Source organism: Meles meles, chromosome 13, assembly GCF_922984935.1.
Source record: "Meles meles chromosome 13, mMelMel3.1 paternal haplotype, whole genome shotgun sequence".
Lineage (NCBI taxonomy): Eukaryota > Metazoa > Chordata > Mammalia > Carnivora > Mustelidae > Meles > Meles meles.
In genome coordinates, this window is record NC_060078.1 from 56,873,772 (window position 1) to 56,892,487 (window position 18,716).

At 38.2% G+C, this 18,716-nt stretch overlaps 1 protein-coding gene across 5 annotated transcripts in view; it reads right to left on the reverse strand.

Moving 5' to 3' along the window:
• Nucleotides 1–18,716, reverse strand: part of ARHGAP19 (Rho GTPase activating protein 19) — a 64,302-nt gene that overhangs the window by 40,643 nt on the left and 4,943 nt on the right. The gene's annotated exons all lie outside the window — the stretch shown is intronic.

Below are 18,716 nucleotides of genomic sequence, written 5' to 3' on the forward strand. Positions count from 1 at the left end.
GAGAGAGGAAGGGCAGCATGCTCCCTGCTGAGCAGAGAACCGATGCGGGGCTCGATCCCAGGACCCTGAGATCATGACCTGAGCTGAAGGCAGAGGCTTTAACCCACTGAGCCACCCAGGCGCCCCTCCCTTTCTTTCTTTCTTTCTTTTTCTTTCTCTTCCTTCCTTTCTTTTTCTTTCTTTCTTTTTTTAAATTTTATTTATTTATTTGAGAGGGAAGGAGAGGGAGAAGGAGAAGCAGACACCTCCCCACCTCCCTACCCCCACCAAGCACGGAGCCTACACAGGTATTTCCTAATCAGCCTGCTTCAATTGAAACAGCTGCTTTTGGATTCTGTTCCTCATAATCAAAAAGCCTTCACCAGAATGGAAGGCATTTACAAATATAAAACATATTAATTCCACCTTACCCAGGTCCAGAAATAGATTTTATTTTAAAATCCTTCAACTCTGGATGCCTCTGCTCCTCATCTAAGACCAACCTTTGTTCAGGCAGGTTCTTCTCTCTAGGGCACTTGGAAAAATTCTGTATCTTGCTCCTAATTTCACTTCTCTGTCATTGAATAATACTAAGCAGATACGTTCTATAGGCCTCTGATTAGCTGGTTTTCCACTCCTACACTACCTGGACTATATTCCTGGCAAAGCTCCTTTGACTCTCAAGAATTATTTTCTTCCCTATTCACTGTTTTCCAATGCCTAACTACTATACTGCTTTGTACTTTTAACATGTTATGTTAAAGTTCACAACACTACTTGTTTGTACCCATTATCAATCATCTCTAATGGCTTATTCTAATCCTTATTATATAAAGTCATCTATTATATAACCAATGAGTAGACAGAACACAAACCAGAAAGAACAAGTCATCACATCTATCAGGCAAAGTTGAAATTCACCTGACACATATAAATATTCCCACGATAAAAAAAAAAAAAAAATAATTACAACTTAAAAGTCTTCCACAACATCCTAGGTACCAAAAAACTGTTCCAGGAAAAATGACACTCTAAATATTAAATATTAGTAATCTACAATCTACTTTGTCAACTACACAGATAATTTCTAATAATGATATAATGAAAACAAGGCATGGGAAAACTTCAAATTTCATCACTTCTTCCTTGAGAAATTACTACATAATTTTAATCAACAGTATAAATTTTCAATTGATATCTACTAAATTCTTTTCTATAAAAGAATTCACATAAGAATTTAAAATTATGGGGCGCCTGGGTGGCTCAGTGGGTTAAAGCCTCTGCCTTCGGCTCGGGTCATGATCTCAGGGTCCTGGGATCGAGCCCCGCATCGGGCTCTCTGCTCAGCGGGGAGCCTGCTTCCTCCCTTCTCTCTCTCTGCCTGCCTCTCTGCCTACTTGTGATCTCTGTCAAATAAATAAATAAAATCTTTAAAAAAAAAAAAAAGAATTTAAAATTATGAACATGTATTCTCAAGCCAAAAAGTCATTAAGAAAGATCTAAAACTGCTTAACGACTTAACATTTTTATATACAAGGAAAGGTTACTTTTCCTGTAAGGGTGCAAATGATTATAAGGCAATTAAAATCAAAAGCAAGTGTATCCTAAACCATTGACAAAATCTCTTTTCCTTTTAGTGTCAGCTTATTTCAGTGAAGAAACATGAGTCAATATAAAACTACTGTTTATAATCACTGCCAATGAGAAATCACTACTCTGAGACTGCCAGAAAAATCATGAAACGTGTTAGCACTGAAAAGAGTCTTATAATTTACTGAGTCAAAACTATCATTTTATGGACTTCAGATCCCTTTTAATCCTGAAAAACAGATTTCAGATCAAATTAGTTCTAACACGTAAATATGCATAAATAGCACCCATTAGGGGCGGCTGGGTGGCTCAGTCAGTTAAGCGGTTGCCTTCTGCTCAGGTCATGATCCCAGGGTCCTGGGATGGAGCTGCGCATCAGGCCCCCTACTCAGCAGAGAACCTGCTTCTCCCTCTCCCTCTGCCTGCTGTTCTGCCTACTTTTGCTCTCTATCTCCCTGTCAAATAAATAAATAAAATCTTAAAAAAAAAATAATAATAGCATCCACTACTGCCTGAAGCAGAAACACAGAGACATATAACCTTCAGACTTTTATTTTATTAATATCCCAGAGCAAGGGCGCCTGGGTGGCTCAGTGGATTAAGCCGCTGCCTTCGGCTCAGGTCATGATCTCAGGGTCCTGGGATCGAGCCCCGCATCGGGCTCTCTGCTCCTCGGGGAGCCTGCTTCCTCCTCTCTCTCTGCCTACTTGTGATCTCTCTCTCTCTGTCAAATAAATAAATAAAATCTAAAAAAAAAAAATTAAAATATCCCAGAGCAATATTCAGTTAAGATTCTAAAACTTGCACCACAGAGGTGCCTGGGTGGCTCATGAGTTAAGCCTCTGCCTTTGGCTCAGGTCATGGTTTCAGGGTCCTGGGATCAAGCCCCACATCAGGCTTTCTGCTCGGCGGGGGGCCTGCTTCCCACTCTCTCTCTGCCTGCCTCTCTTCCTACTTGTGATCTCTCTCTCTCTCTCTCTGTCAAATAAACAAATAAAATCTTTTTTTTTTAATTTATTTATTTGACAGAGAGAGATCACAAGTGGGCAGAGAGGCAGGCAGAGAGAGAGAGAGGGAAGCAGGCTCCCCGCTGAGCAGAGAGCCCGATGCGGGACTCGATCCTAGGACCCTGAGATCTAGACCTGAGCTGAAGGCAGCAGCTTAACCCACTGAGCCACCCAGGCACCCAACAAATAAAATCTTTAAAAAAAAATTAAAAAATAAAACTTCCATCACAGATGACACTCCAGCACTAAACTGGATCAAATACAAAAATGAGAAAGGAGCTAGAAGCACAAAGCCCTAGCTACATAGTTTCTCAACTGAGTCCTTCCTACGTGACCATCACCTTCAAGTCTGCCCCCTCCTAAATACGTAGAACAGGTAGAAGAATAAGTAAGTTCAAGGCTCCCTCTACCCATTCACAAAGAATACCAGAAAAAGTTCCCTTGGAAGTCCTAACTCACAGGTAATAAGCAATGTTTCTTTTCACCTTCTGCTTTTTCTCCCCTTCCTTCCCATGACCATTCATTCTTGTTTTGCCCCACTTGAACGTCTTTAACCTAATTTTTTATTTCTCCTTTTTCACTTTTTCTGAGAGTAGCACCTATCCAGTAAGACAGGATGTAAGAGAGAAAAATGATTAAAAAGGAAGTAAAATGGAAGCTAGGAGATGGAAAAGACAGATACAGTGGTTACATTTTTTTAATTGCCCCCATACCACATAGCCTTTCCACAGAATACACAATATCACAATATAAAGTTGAGAATATCTAGGAACATGATTAAGAACTTAAGAGATTTCTAGGACTAAAGAAAATACTACATTTAAGTAAAAACAACTTCCTACTCTACAGTATCTTATTTTAAAACAAAGTCTAAGTTTGCTCAAGTCCAAGAAAAAAAAATTTAATTTCTTACATAAGTGCTGAAAGCTTCTGATGAGGCATTGGTAAAGCGAAGAGACTGGAAAAAAAAAAATTTCTCCTTGCTTGTTATGACAAAGGAACCCTCCTTTCCCTGCCCCATTACAGCCTACACAAATTCCAGACATGTTAAAGGATACAAGGACACATTATGGGGCCTGAAAGGCAGTACTTATCAGGACTCTAAGCACTCATTTGCAAGTAGGAACAAAACAGAAATAAAAAATTGGATCAGTTCATTGTATTTGCCAATGTGTAGATAAAGCTCAACAGTAGTCTCCCATCACACTAAAAGTTGTATTAGACAAAACAATCATATAATGTAAGAGTATAAGAACAAGTACTTTTATAGTATGGAGGGAAGGATGATCCCTACCTCACATCATACACAAAAAAATAGAAAAAAGATCAAAATATGAAAAGCCAAACTTTAAACAGTTTAGAAGAACAAATAAGAAATGAGGCAGAAGAAATGTGTCTTAAACAAGGCATAAAAAGTACAGTCCACAAAGAAAAGACTGACACATTTAACTACATTAAAATTTTAAATGTGTGTACAACAAATGACATTATGAACAAAGTTCTTTATAAACGAAGTCAAAATGCCTCTGGAGAGAGGAGCTGGATGAAAGAACAGGAGTGGGAGAAAAACTTTTCACTGTATGTTCTTTTGTATTTTCTGGATTTTTGATTCATGTGAACATACTACCCATTCACAATAAATACATAAACAGATTTAAAAAAATTTTTTTTTTTTAAAGATTTTATTTATTTATTTGACGGAGAGAGAGATCACAAGCAGGCAGAGAGGCAGGCAGAGAGAGAGGAGGAAGCAGGCTCCCTGTGGAGCAGAGAGCCTGATGCGGGGCTCGATCCCAGGACCCTGAGATCATGACCTGAGCCGAAGGCAGCGGCTTAATCCACTGAGCCACCCAGGCGCCCCCAGATTTAAAATTTTAACTAGAAAGCCATAAACTGGGAAAAAAAAACTTGTCATGCATATAAAAGGATTAGTATTCAGAATTTATCAAAAATTTTATATCTAAAATTTAGAAGAAAAACACGCTCAAAGAAAATTAGACAAAAGATAATTCATAAAGGAGGAACCCTAAGTGACTAACAAACATGAAAATAATCTCAACCTTAAAAGTTACAAGGGTTGGGGTGCTTGGGTGGCTCAGCTGTTAGGCAGCTGCCTTCGGCTCTGGTCATTATCCCGGGGTTCTGGGATCGGGCCCTGCATTGGGCTCCCTGTTCAGTGGGAAGCCTGCTTCTACCTCTCCCATGCTCCCTGCTTGTGTTCCCTCTCTCGCTGTCTCTCTCTGTCAAATAAATAAATAAAATCTTTTTTAAAAATAAAAACAATTAAAAGTTATAAGGTTGGGCATGCTGGGCATGGAAGACTGCTTAAGATTCTCTCTCTCCCTCTTCCTTTGCCCGTCCCCCACTCATACAAGCATGCATACTCTCTCTCTCTCTCTTTCAAAAGGGGGGAAAAAGTTACAAGGGTAAGCAAATTGAAGAATGGTATCTTTCCCCAACCATCATTTTGGCAAAAACTCTCAGACTCAGGCAATATCTTTTTACTCCTAGTTTGCTAAGGGTTATTTATTATCATGAGTCAGTGTTTAATTTTACCTATTTTTTGTGCAGCAGTTGATATGATTTTTCTCCTTTATTTTGATAATGTGGTGAATGACCTTGATTAATGTTAAACCAATCTTGCATTTCTTTTTTTCTTTTAAGATTTTATTTATTTATTTGACAGAGAGGGAGAGAGACAGTGATCTCATATAAACTAAGTATATAACTATACCTAGTTATTAGATAAGAGATCTCTATTAATCTCTTAATGTACTTTACAAATTAAACTGTATTGTAACTGTGTATGTATAGGGAAAAAGTATATATGGGTTTCAGTACTATCCACAGGTTCAGACATCCATGGGAGGCAGTCTTAGAACATATTCCCCATAAACAGAGGGGGACTACTGTATTGTCTTCATTAGGTTTTATATCAAGGTTGTACTAGCCTTATAAAATTATTGAGGAGTAGGGCTTATTTCTCTACTTTCTGAAAAAATTTATGTGAGATTGGTGTTATTTCCTCTTTAAATGCTTGCTCAAATTGCCTGATGAAGCCATCTAAACCTAGAGTTTTCTTTGCATTGCAAGGTTTTTAATTATATATTCAATTTATGTTACAGGACTATCCAAATTTTCTATTTGTTCTTATATTAATTTTGGTAAGCTGGACATTTCTAGGAATTTGCCTATTTCGTATAAATTTTCAAACTTTATTGGCATAAACTTGTTTATCATATTCTCTTAGGAACTTTATTATTTATTTATTTGACAGAGAGAGATCACAAGCAGGCAGAGAGGCAGGCAGAGAGAGAGAGGGAGGGAGAAGCAGGTTCCCCACTGACAGAGAACCCGATGCGGGGCTTGATCCCAGGACCCTGAGACCATGACCTGAGCAGAAGGCAGCCGTTTAACCCACTGAGACACCCAGGCGCCCTTCACTATGTAACTTTGTAGTTCTTAAGAAGAACCATTAAAAAGTTCCTAAGAGGTGCCTGAGTGGTTCAGTTGGTTAAGCTTTTGCCTTCTGCTCAGGTCATGATCTTAGTCTGTCTTAGGTTCAGGCTCCTGGGAAGGAGCCTCCCCTACTCTTCCCTCTCCCTCTGTCTGCCACTCCTGTTTGTGCACGCTTGCTCTCTCTCTCTCTCTCTGTCAAGTAAATAAATAAATCATCTTTAAAAAAAAAAAAAAGTTATGTCCTCCTCTTTGTTCCTGATGTTGACAATTTTTTTTATAATATTTTATTTTTTTAAGACTTTATTTATTTGACAGAGAGAGAGATCACAAATAGGCAGAGAGGCAGGCAGAGAGAGAAAGGGAGGCAGGCTCCCTGCTGAGCAGAGTGCCCAATGTGGGGTTCAATCCCAGGACCCTGAGATCATGACCTGAGCTGAAGGCAGAGGCTTAACCCACTGAGCCACCCAGGCGCCCCTGATGTTGACAATTTGTTTTCTCTTTTTATTAACTTATGAATCTTATTAGAGGTTTATCATTTTTATTAGCTTTGTCACATTTCCAGCTTTTGATTTTGCTAAATCCCTCTATTACATGTTTGCTGTTTATTTTATTAATTTCTGCTCTTATCTTTATTACTTCCTTTCTTTACTGGATTCAGGGTAAAGGTGGGGCTGCCACTCTGTGGAATGGATGACCTTTTCACTAAGTGGTGCTGGAATACTTCTGATATCTACAGAGGGGAAAAGTGAAAATTGATTATCTCACACTATACACAAAGATCATCAATTCCAGGTAAATGGCAGGTCTAGAGATGAACAGCAGAACGATAAACCTACTAGAAGGTAATACAGAAAAATACACTCTTGAACTGAGGCTGGGGAGATTTTTTAAATAACTTTAAAATAGCACATTAAAAATATTAACCACAAAAAAGATTAACACATTTGAGTTCATTAAAATAAGAACTTGTGCTTATCAAAAGATATCCTTAAGAAAGCTACATTGTAGGAATATAGCAAAAAAAGGGCTCACCTGAATATACTAAGCATTCCTACTATCAGTAAGAAAAAAACAAACAACCCACTAGAAAAATAGGCATGAAATTTCAATAAAATCTCATTAAAAAGAGTAGCCAAGGGGCACCTGGGTGACTCAGTAGGGTAAGCACCTGACTCTTGGTTTAGGTTCAGGTCATGATCTCAGGGTCAACATGGCATCTGCTTGAGAACTCTCTCCCTCTGCCCCTCCAGAGGCTAGAAAATGTGCACACACACTCTCTCACTCCCTCTCAAATAAATAAGTAAACAAAATCTAAAAAAAAAAAAAAAAAAACAAAAAAGTAGCTAAATGCAAAAAAGAAATGCTCAATATCATTAGATATCAAGGAAATGCAAATTTTAAAACAATGACAGACTACTATCCAACAGAATGACTAAAATTAGAGAGAATGACAATGCCAAAGTTTAGAGAAACTAACAGTTAACTCTTTTATACTGATAGCAAGGCTATAAAACTGGTAAACCATTTTGGAAAACTGTTTGGTCTTATCTACTAAAGCTGAACAAAAGTGTGTCCTATGACCCCATCAGTTCTAAAACATGCCTAATGTGGAGTTTCCAATAATTTTCTGGTTTTCTTTTTTTCCTTTTTCCTTTTTTTTTTGTTTGTTTTTAGATAAAAAATTTTGAGAGAAAACAGAAAAATTCTAATAAAAGGAGAAAAATGGTAAAAAAAAAAAAACAAAAAAAAAAAAAAACAAAAAAAAAAACATGCCTAATGTGTGTAGCCACAGGTACACCAAAAATCACAAACAAGAATGTTCACTGAGGTGCCCGGATGCTCAGTGGGTTAGGCATCTGCCTTCAGCTCAGGTCATCCTCTCAGGGTCTTGGGATCGAGCCCCACATCCAGCTGCATGCTCAGTGGAGAAGTCTGCTTCTCCCTCTCCCTCTGCCCCTCACCCAGCTCATGCTCACGTACATGCTCTCATTCTCTCTCATTCTCAAATAAATGAAATCTTAAAAAAAAAAAAAAAGTTCACTGAACATTAATTTGTAAAGAGCAAAATATCCAGCAGAATGCTTTTATTAAATTGTGGCATATATAATGGTATATTTTACAGCACGAAAATGGACATACTCCAGTCAGATGCACCATCATGGATGAATCACATAAAATGATGAGAAATGAAGACACACACACACCCACCCGCCCACACACTACCTACTAAGTATGCGCTGACATTTACATCAAATCTTAAGAACAGACAAAAGCATATCATTTAGCAATACTTGTTTAAGTGGTAAAATTGTAAAGAGAAGCAAAGATATATTTATCATAAAATTCAGGATAACAGCTACTTTGGGGGGACAGTGATTAAGAGTGGGCAAGAGGGCATGAGGGGAATTTCCACGGTGCTAGCAACATTCTTGTGATAAATCACTGAGCTATGGAAAAAGGGAGATTCATTGGAAGTAAATAGCGCAAATGTTAAGGTATGTTAAAGCTGGGCAATAGGAAAATATTGACTATATTATTCTACATACTTGTAAGTAGAATCACATCTTTCTAGACAAAAAAAAATTTTTTTAAGATTTTATTTATTTATTTGACAGACAGAGATTACAAGTAGGCAAGAGAGGCAGGTAGGGAGAGAGAGGAGGAAGCAGGCTCTCCGAGGAGCAGAGAGCCCGATGTGGGGCTCCATCCCAGGACCCTGGGATCATGACCTGAGCCGAAAGCAGAGGACTTAACCCATCGGGCCACCCAGGCGGCCCTAGACAAAATTTTTTTTCAAAAGAGCAAGTAGCGGGGCACCTGGGTGGCTCAGTGGGTTAAGCCTCTGCCTTGGGCTCAGGTCATGATCTCAGGGTCCTGGGATCAAGCCCCGCATCAGGCTCTCTGCTCAGTGGGGAGCCTGCTTCTCCCTCTGTCTCTGCCTGCCTCTCTGCCTACTTGTGATCTCTCTCTGTCAAATGAATAATAAAATCTTTAAAAAAAAAAAAAAAGAGCAAGTAGCTTTGACCTAAATCTTGCTACTACTTGATATAAATATCATAGAAAATCAAAATTAAAAGTAAAGGTTAATTTCCTCATCATAGAAGCTTTTGCATAGATGACCAGAACCAGGAGAATTAGTAGTCAGATATGTAGGCATACAGAGATAGCAAGGACTGTAGTATCTAAATGCATGTATTAGGTAACCATCCCAAAGAAGAAGAGGCAAAGCTGATCAAAAAGGATAATTTGGGTGCAGGATAATTTGGAGGCACTTGGCTGGCTCAGTCAATAGAGCACATAACCCTTGATCTCAGGATCATGAGATCAAGCCCCATACTGGGTATAAAGCTTACACTGGAAAAGAAAAGGGTAATTTTTATTACCTACTTATCTGCTGTGATTACTCTTACCACTAGATGGAACTCTACATGTAAGGAGATCCGCTTAGTGAAAGGACTAGAAACAGAATCCACAGCTGAAAAATCAATTACAGAATAATGAAATGCAAGTGCTTTTCAGGCATGTTGAACCCATGAATCTGCAAAATTCAAGGCAGTGGGGAAAAAAACAACTTATCCTGCAGATGTATCTTTTGGCTGACTGCTACCAAAATGCTACTGCATACCCACAAAACTAAATATTTCCTCCCTAGTGAATTGCTTAACTCGATTTGTTCTCCAAGAACCACAACCTTGGCAACATCTATCAAAATAGGAGCTATATTTAAAGCTGTCTAAATCTGACTTACCACCCTAAGAGAAGTATGCACTCTCTTACTACTTTTTCAACTCTCTGGCTCTGAAACATGGCTTTCATTGTGTTGCTTTCTGGGAGAGCTGTTAATAAGAATACATATAAATATTAAAGAAGTTATTATTCTTCCTTTTTCTATATATATATATAAAATTTAAACTGGTATCATGAAAGTTGTATATATAGAGAAAGGATAAAACAGGTCCCATTTGCACAGCTGGCAGAATTTTTAAATAACAGAAACAGTTCAAGGTTGATTAGAATCACAAGATTTCTGGAAATTATATCCAATTTCTTAGACAAAAGTTTTGAAACATTTACATTCTAAGGGCTGCCCCTAGAGTAGTTGTCCACGGTTTTTTAATTAGGATCTCTTATCTCTAATTTAGACTCCAAAAGCATATCTGACCCCTATATTTGATTTCAAACTCATTTCAAAGTACTTAATTTCAAGGCAACTTAATCTGAATTAAATTAAACTAGTTAGAAATTAAATAATTCCTGATTGCTTATCTTTTTAAAATTATTTTATTAACATAAAATATATTATTGATTGCTTATCTTCTTAACCTTAACATTTTTTGGAAACCTGACCTAAGATTTTGTCCTATAGAATAACAATGCAATCAATGTCCTCAGCCAAGAAAGCAAATTATAGTTCCTCCAAGTATCAATAACACAAATTTATTCATATCTATTTACTTGTCAATTTTTATCCTTTTGGGTGTCAAGATAATTGGTATTAGTTCTTTTTTCTTTTTAAAATTTTATTTAGGGGCACCTGGGTGGCTCAGTGGGTTAAGCCTCTGCCTTCAGCTCAGGTCATGATCTCAGGGTCCTGGGATCAAGCCCCACATCGGGCTCTCTGCTCAGCGGGGAGCCTGCCTCCCCCTCTCTCTCTGCCTGCCTCTCTGCCTACTTGTGATCTCTGTCAAATAAATAAAATCTTTAAAATAATAATAATAATTATTATTATTTATTTATTTGACAGAGACATAGAGAGCAGGCAGTGGGAGAGGGAGCCCGATGTGGGGCTCAATCCCAGGACCCTGGGATCATGACCTGAAGAGAAGGCAGCCGCTTAACCGACTAAGCCACCCAGGTGTCCCGAATTGGTATTAATTCTGTTGCCATCACCTCTCTTAATTTTTCTCCCTCAGGCAGGCGTACAAGAAGAAGAAAGTTTATTTGTATTTATTTGTATTAGAAAAATAACATCTTGAACCTGGGTGGCTCAGTCATTAAGCTTCTGCCTTCGGCTTGGGTCATGATTCCAGAGTCCTGGGATCAAGCCCCACATCAGGCTTCCTGCTCAGTGGGAAGCCTGCTTCTCTCTCTCCCACTCCCCCCTGCTTCTGTTCCCTCCCTCTCTATCTCTCTCTCTCAAATAAACAAATAAAATCTTTTAAAAAAGAGAGAGAGAAAGAAAAGAGAAAAATAATATCAAAATTCCCTATTTATTTGGAGAAATTTCTATAAAATGCTTTGTTGACAATACAGTATCTCTCTTATTATAACCTAAAACAACTTCTATCTAAAAGTTGTTTACCACTCAGAAAAGTATAGTCCAAGCTTCAGAAGACTCTTTTCCAACTGACTTTAAATGACATAGCCTCAGGCAACTAATACACAAAGTACTTCTATGTATGATCAGATTAGGTTCCAAAAGACTGTGTCTAAATCCGTTTGTTCCAAAATCCAGAGTCATCCTAGCCAAGAGAGACAGCAAGTGCTTTTGCTCTGGCATGTGACTTTCACCTCTCACACAAGTTCTTAAAAAGAGCTTCTATTACCTAAGTCAGTAGTCATAAGTCTCTTTATCAACTAACATAAGAAGGTGAAATCACAGTTACTCAGGTGTCATTTAAAATCAAACTAACCACGACCTACTGAGTGCTTTGTAATTTTAAGAAATTCTAAGGTAGAAAATAAGATGTTATTTTCAAAGGAGTAGCAAATGACTTTTCAATGCAATCAATGGAAGTCAGAAGACTATAGACTGAAACCTTCAAGGGGCACCTGGGTGGCTCAGTGGGTTAAAGCCTCTGCCTTCGGCTCAGGTCATGATCTCAGGGTCCTGGGATCTAGCCCCAAATCGGGCTCTCTGCTCAACAGGGAGCCTGCTTCCTCCTCTCTCTGCCTGCCTCCCTGACTACTTATAATCTCTGTCAAATAAATAAATCTTTAAAAAAAAAAAAAAAGGAAATTCTAAGGTAGAGGGACAAGATACTAAGCTAAGTTGCTGGCCTCCGGAAGCTTAAAATTCACTAAGCTTTTATTCTTTTATTTCCCCACTATCTCTGTTTTCAAAGATACAAGTAGCCAGCTGCAGGTACAATTAGCACATGAGCACCTAGGAAGCCCAATGAGATAACTTTGAAAATTAGGACGCAAACAATTTTTGTTTTATTGCATTTGCATATACACACACACGTTAGCCTTTGAAGCATCACTATTTTAAAGAGATCTTAGGGCAATTGCCCCAAATCTTTGAAATTGGAAGTGTTTATGAGACTTTTTCCTCTGTAGTTAGTCTTAAGCGACCTCTACCTTGGAGAGACACAATATACTTTCCCATTCAGTCTGAATGATACCAATTGTTGAGATGATGAAATGCTGAAAAGATGGCATTCTAATATATGAGATTATTTCTTTTAAAGATTTTATTTATTTGAGAGAGAGCGTGGGGAGGGGGAGTACAGGGCTTAATGCTGAGTAGGGAGCCCCACATGGGACTCGATCCTAGGACCCTAGGATCATGACCTGAGCCAAAGGCAGACACTCAATCAACTGAGCCACCTAGGCACCCTAATACATGAGATTTTATGGTGCAAGGCTCAATCCTTTATTAAGTATGTAATACTTTTGAAATTTTTTGAAGTATTTCAAAAAATATTTTTTAAAATTTAAACATTGTAACATCTTTTTAACACTTCTATTTCTCAACACCTAAAACGAATGTATTGTGCTGGTTAAAATCTTTACGCTTCATGGGCGCCTGGGTGGCTCAGTGGGTTGAGCCTCTGCCTTTGGCTCAGGTCATGATCTCGGTGGGGTCCTGGGATCCAGGCATCAGGCTTTCATGCTCTCTGCTCAGCAGGGGGCCTGCTTCCTCCTCTCTCTGTCTGCTTCTCTGCCTACTTGTGATCTCTCTCTGTCAAATAAATAAACAAAATCTTTTAAAACAAAAAACTTTACGCTTTAATAAAATTTAGGCTTTATCCTCTGTATAATCTTAATATACATACCCTGTATTTAAATTGTCAATAAAAACTGTTAACACAATGATGTAAGTATATGTTTAATTCTGTAAAAGTATGAAAATAAAACAAGTGAAGAACTTTTAAATTATATTATCCCAGTATCTTTAGGTTAATTTCTAAATTAATGAGTTTCTCCCCTCCCAAAAGGTATAATTAAAACACATTTAGCAAATGTAGCTCTCATTATTGTGCCATGCAATTACAAATTTAATATTAAGAACTATGTGATTTCTATATTTCATTCGTGAATTTTTCTTTTTATTGATACTGACAGAACCCAGCTAAGACACCTTTATCTCTGTTCAGATGACATCTTAAAGCTGTCAAATCATGTTTTACTTCTTTATTATAATACATTTCAGAAACTTGGACAAAGATCAACCAAACTATTCTAATTTTATAGAGGAAAAAATAAGAACAAAAAAGAAAATTGGAATCATATAATCAGGAACATTTCTAAAGTAGATATAGCTTTATGTGATATCTTGGACATTTTCTGTTAAATTGGGAGAGGTTTATTTGTTATGGATTGGCTCAGATTATTATTGTAGGTTTTTAAAAGGTTTATTTTTGAGAGAGAGTGACTGAGCATGAGCAGGGGAAAGGGCAGAGGGAATCTCAAAAAGACTCTCCACCAACTGGGGAGCCCAACGTGGGGCTCAATCTCACAACCCCAAGATCATGACCTGAGCCAAAATCAAGAGTTAGACCCTCAACCAACTGAACCACACAGGTGCCCCTATTATTGTGTTTCTGTAGTCTGACTGAGTCCCAAGAAATTAGTTTTACGCTATATAATACACTCTAGTCAGTAAGCAAGAGAAATAAGCCCAAAATTGACTTGATTTATTTGAAATTGATCTATATCCTTTAAAGGAAACATCTCTTTTTCATGCTTGCGTATATATGCAATATTTTAGTTAAAAAAACAAAGGGTTACTACTTCAGCACAGCTAAATTCAGCAGCTAGGTGACTGACTTTTTTTCTATGGTTCTAGTTCATTCTTGCAGTAATAAAACACTGGTGTCTAGCTTTCAGGTAATAATTCATCTTGACAAGTCACATATATTTAATCTGGCAACTGATACTGTTATTTATTATGTTTTCATCTGATTATCTTAAAAGCTATGGCTTTATATAGTGTTAGAGTTATGAATTTGACACTAACACATTTCCCATTATAAAACATATTATCATTAACCCACTTCATACTTGAATAATTATTTATAAGATAGATCACAAAACTTGTGAGCAACAGACAAAATTGTTTTCCCCCCACTATGTCACCATAGTTTTATACTTAATTACAGAAAAGAATGATAGTTTTCCTACAAGATTTTAAGAAATAACTAAAGACCACAACACAAAAGATAATACAAGATCATTAACTGCCAAATCCATGCTACAGACAATAAAAGATGTACAAATTCAGAAAGAGAAGAGAAACTTTCACCCTTATACAGGAGTTGAGATTTGAGGTAGGTCTTAAAGATGAGTAGGGTTTGGACAGTGGAAAAAATAAATAAGTAGTACTTAAATAAAAGGCCCTTTAAAAAAAAATGTGTATTTATTTATTTGTCGGAGAGAGAACGCACAAGCAGGGGGAGCAGCAGGCAGAGGGGAAAGCAGGCTCTCTGCTAAGCAGGGAGCCCAATTCAGGACTGGATCCTGGGACCCTGGGATCATGACTTAAGCTCAAGGCAGAAGTTTAACCGACTGAGCCACCCCGATATCCCAATAAGGGGCCTTTTTGTTTGACTGGTTTTTTTTTTTTTTAATATTTTTCAAAACATAACCTTAAATAAATGGGGGTGTACAGAGGGGTCACTAAGATTAGTACAGTGAACATCTATTATTTTTTCATCCCCAACATCTATCTTCTCCTTCCTCTGATAACATCATACCAACTTTCCTTTGGGCAATAACCTCTCCCCCTCTTTCAGTGTATGTGGTTTGGTGGGTTGACCCTACTCCCTGGGCAACAAGTGTGAGCACAAGACCCAGACTTAACTAACCGAAACAGTCTATCCTCCTCATTGATTGAGCAAAGGCCCACAAAGTCAAACTAGGAAAAAAAGACTCAACTCCAAGACTCTTGCTGGATGCTAAGATTGTTAAACCTGTGGAATGCCAGACTGAAGCTGCTTGTGGTCCATTACTGCTATCTTTGGTGAAGAACCTGCCTTTTCAAAAAGCAAATACACAGGAAATCAGATCTAAGAAAGTAAGAGGCAGATGCCTAGTGATACTGAGTTGAGAATTTCAATACAGATTAACCATGTTTGATCTAGTCCCTGGACTTTCCAGTTTCTTGAGCCAATCAACAGCATTTCTTTGCTTAAGCTAGTTTAAGTTGCTGTCACATATAACTGAAAGAATCCTAACAAAAAAATGTTTAAAATGTCAGCTGCTAGGATAAATCCGAGCCCCTCTTTGGTTGTTTGGTTATTCTGCCTCCTTACCTCCTTCTTGGGAAATCTCTGTTCTCTGAGATCACTTCTTGCTGGGCTCATTCTCACCACTGCCTCCAAAGCCTGCCCCTGCTGTGGCAGGCAGCCTCTACTAGAAAGTCACCCTCTCTTTCCTTTTTTAATTTTTGTCTGATCTCCTGTGCTTCTCCCTGCTGACCATTTTTCCAACACTTCTCAGTTTTTCATAAGCCAGTCTTGGTTGTTTTTTTTTTTTTTCAGTCTTGGTTTTTCTTACAGATGTGAACTTCTGTTCAGCCAAATGCACCAATCACAGCATATGACATGCAGCCTTTCTTTGGTTCTTCAGCTTAACTCATTTCAGCAATTTTCATTGTTCTACATTATTCAAAAATTCTTTTTAAAAAATAGCAAAACCATCCGTGCAGCTGAGTAGCTCAGTCCATTAAGCATCTGCCTTCGGCTTAGGTCGTGATCTCAGGGTCCTGGAATCAAGCAGCTGGAGCCCAGCATTGGGCTCCCTACTCAGCCGGGAGTCGGCTTCTCCCTCTCTCTCTGTCCCTCCCATGCTCATGCTCTTGAGCTCGCACTCTCTCTCCCTAATAAATAAATAAATGCTTTTTTAAAAAACAGCAAGTAACCGACGTTGATGTTAAATCTAAATTCAGGATAAAAGGGTATTACTCAATAATTATAAAAACTACACTTGTTCCAAAGATTCAGCCACAATACCTAGTCCTAGAACAAAACCCCCCAAAAATTACTGTACATTAGACCCTAGCAGAAATGCAGTAACTCTTTTGAAATTATATATATTTCAAGATCATTACAAACACCAATTTCTAAAACCTCATATAACTACCTATCAGAAGTTCCAGGTAAAAAGATAGGGAAATGTGAAACTAGCTTGCTCAAAGACACACACTGCTTTAATTGAGAGGAAAGTATCAACAAACAACACACCCTCTGGGATCTTTGCAAGTTTGGAAATGCCAAGATCAATAAGGTAATACTAATTACTTTAAATACCAGCATGCCTCAAAAAAATAAAATGCAGATAAACAATAGTTATTAGGTTAAATATAACTTAACAGTCTTGCTCCAGGTTCTTTAACCCAAGAAGCAGTCATTCTATTGGGAAAGCATATAGACTTTTACAAGCTTACATGCAAATAAGTGCGTCATTGCAAATTTAACTACCAATCACTTTCTTGTCCTCACGGACTTGTTCCTGCCCCTTCTCCTCCATTCAGATCCTACATACTACCTCCCATACTTGTCTTATAAGAGTCTTAGGAAGTGCTGCAGCAAGGGAAGCACAGAACTGGAGGGAGATGATTCTCCACATGTGCCAGTTATGGATTTAAGTCCTCTCACCCATCCTTGCCTACTCTGCAAAAATGGAGCTGGAGCCTTTAAATACATTTCCTTCTCCAGTTGGCACAATGTTGAGCATTACTAACAAAGAACACTGGAGACACACTGCAGGAGGACGAATTTTTCCCTTTCTGGTTCCAGCACACTCTGCTGGGCAAGCTCCTGCAGTAGGCAAGCTTCTCCAGCACCCAGTACCCACAGCAAGGGCAGCGTCTGGTGATAGCCTCCTGCAGTCTACAGCTCTCAGCAGCTTCCCTCCAAAACACCTCCCTATGAACGGCTTTCTCCAGTACCCTCAAGGGTGGATTTCTAGTAGGTTCTAGATGAGTTTCCAACAAATTCTACCACAGCAACTTTTCTGCCATTCAATGTGAGCCACAGTCATGCCTTAAACAAGGTGTGGACCTCTTCCTTGTACATTCTACCTCAGCCCTTAGGATTATAGTAGATTCTTTTTTTTTTTAATCAAGGTATAATTAGCCAATAAAATTGCAAAATATTTAAGGTGTACAGCATGATGAGTTTGATATATATATAAGCAATTGTGATTATCTACTGTTTATATAATCTTTAGAGATCTCTTTTCTTTGTTCAAATTACTGTATAATTTCTGTGTCCTAGTTGAACCCTGACTGATAAACCAAGTAAAACTAGCAAACCAACAGCACAAAAGAGATGGACTCTGGCATTTCTAGAAACAACCTGTCCTAAAAGATGGTTAATAAAAGTATAGTTAAGGGGGCTCAGGCAAGGTAACCAGAGAGTATCTTCAAGAAGAAAATGCTGATTTAAAAAAGAAAAGAAAAAGCAATAATCTAATCAACTGTAATATGTCCCTCCCAAAGATAAAATGAGACAAGCTAAGGGGCACCTGGGTGGTTCAGTTTGTTAAGCATCTGCCTTCAGCTCAGGTCGTGATCTCAGGGTCCTGGAATCAGCCAATTGAGCCCCAAATGGGCTCCCCACTCAGCAGGGAGTCTGCTTCTCCCTGTCCCTCTGCACCTCCCTGCAACCAGTTCATGTGTTCTCTCTCAAATAAATTAAAAAAAGCTTAAAAAAAAATGAAGCAAGCTGATATACCTATCTTGTATATTCTTCATGCAAATTACCAAATTTGCATTTATCTGTTGGCTTCTTGTGAGCCCGAATGGAGTTAGTCTCCTCATACCCATCTAATGAATAAAATAGTGTCTCGCCTTGAAATAACAACAAAAAGACTGCCACTCTCTGATGACCTTCCTCACAACCAACCAGGAACTTCCATCTTTAACATGTTAATTTCACAAATGTTACCAAAGGTTAGAAGCAAAGAAAAGTAAGCCACTTACTGGTTTATGAGGATTAATTTCAAAGATTTTTAAATTTATTTTTGCGAGAGAGAGAGAGAGAGAGAGAGAGAGAGAAAGAGATCTAGCATGAACAGGAGGGGGTGGGCAGAGAGAGAAGCAGACTTCCCCTGAGCAGGGAGCTGGACATGGGACTCGATCCCAGACTCCAGGATCATGACCTCAGCCCAAAGCAGACACAACCAATTGAGCCACTCAGGTGCCTGATTTTTAAAATTCTTTTCTTCTTCCACTCTTTCTGCCAACACTGGCCATGTCTATAAGTATAATGATCAAATTCTCTAAGCCAGGTAACTGATAAAAATATCAAATAAAATTACTCAGATTCAAGAAAGACCACTGAAGAATCTATTCAACATTACCCTTCAGATAGGATTTGACAGCACAAATACAAAACTGGATTCATATATTTTAAATCATGTTTACCCACTTGTGCATGTGAGAACAGGCAAGTCTTCCTAAGATCGGTAAAGATTCCATCTATCACTTTTCTTGAAGGGCCACACTGCTGT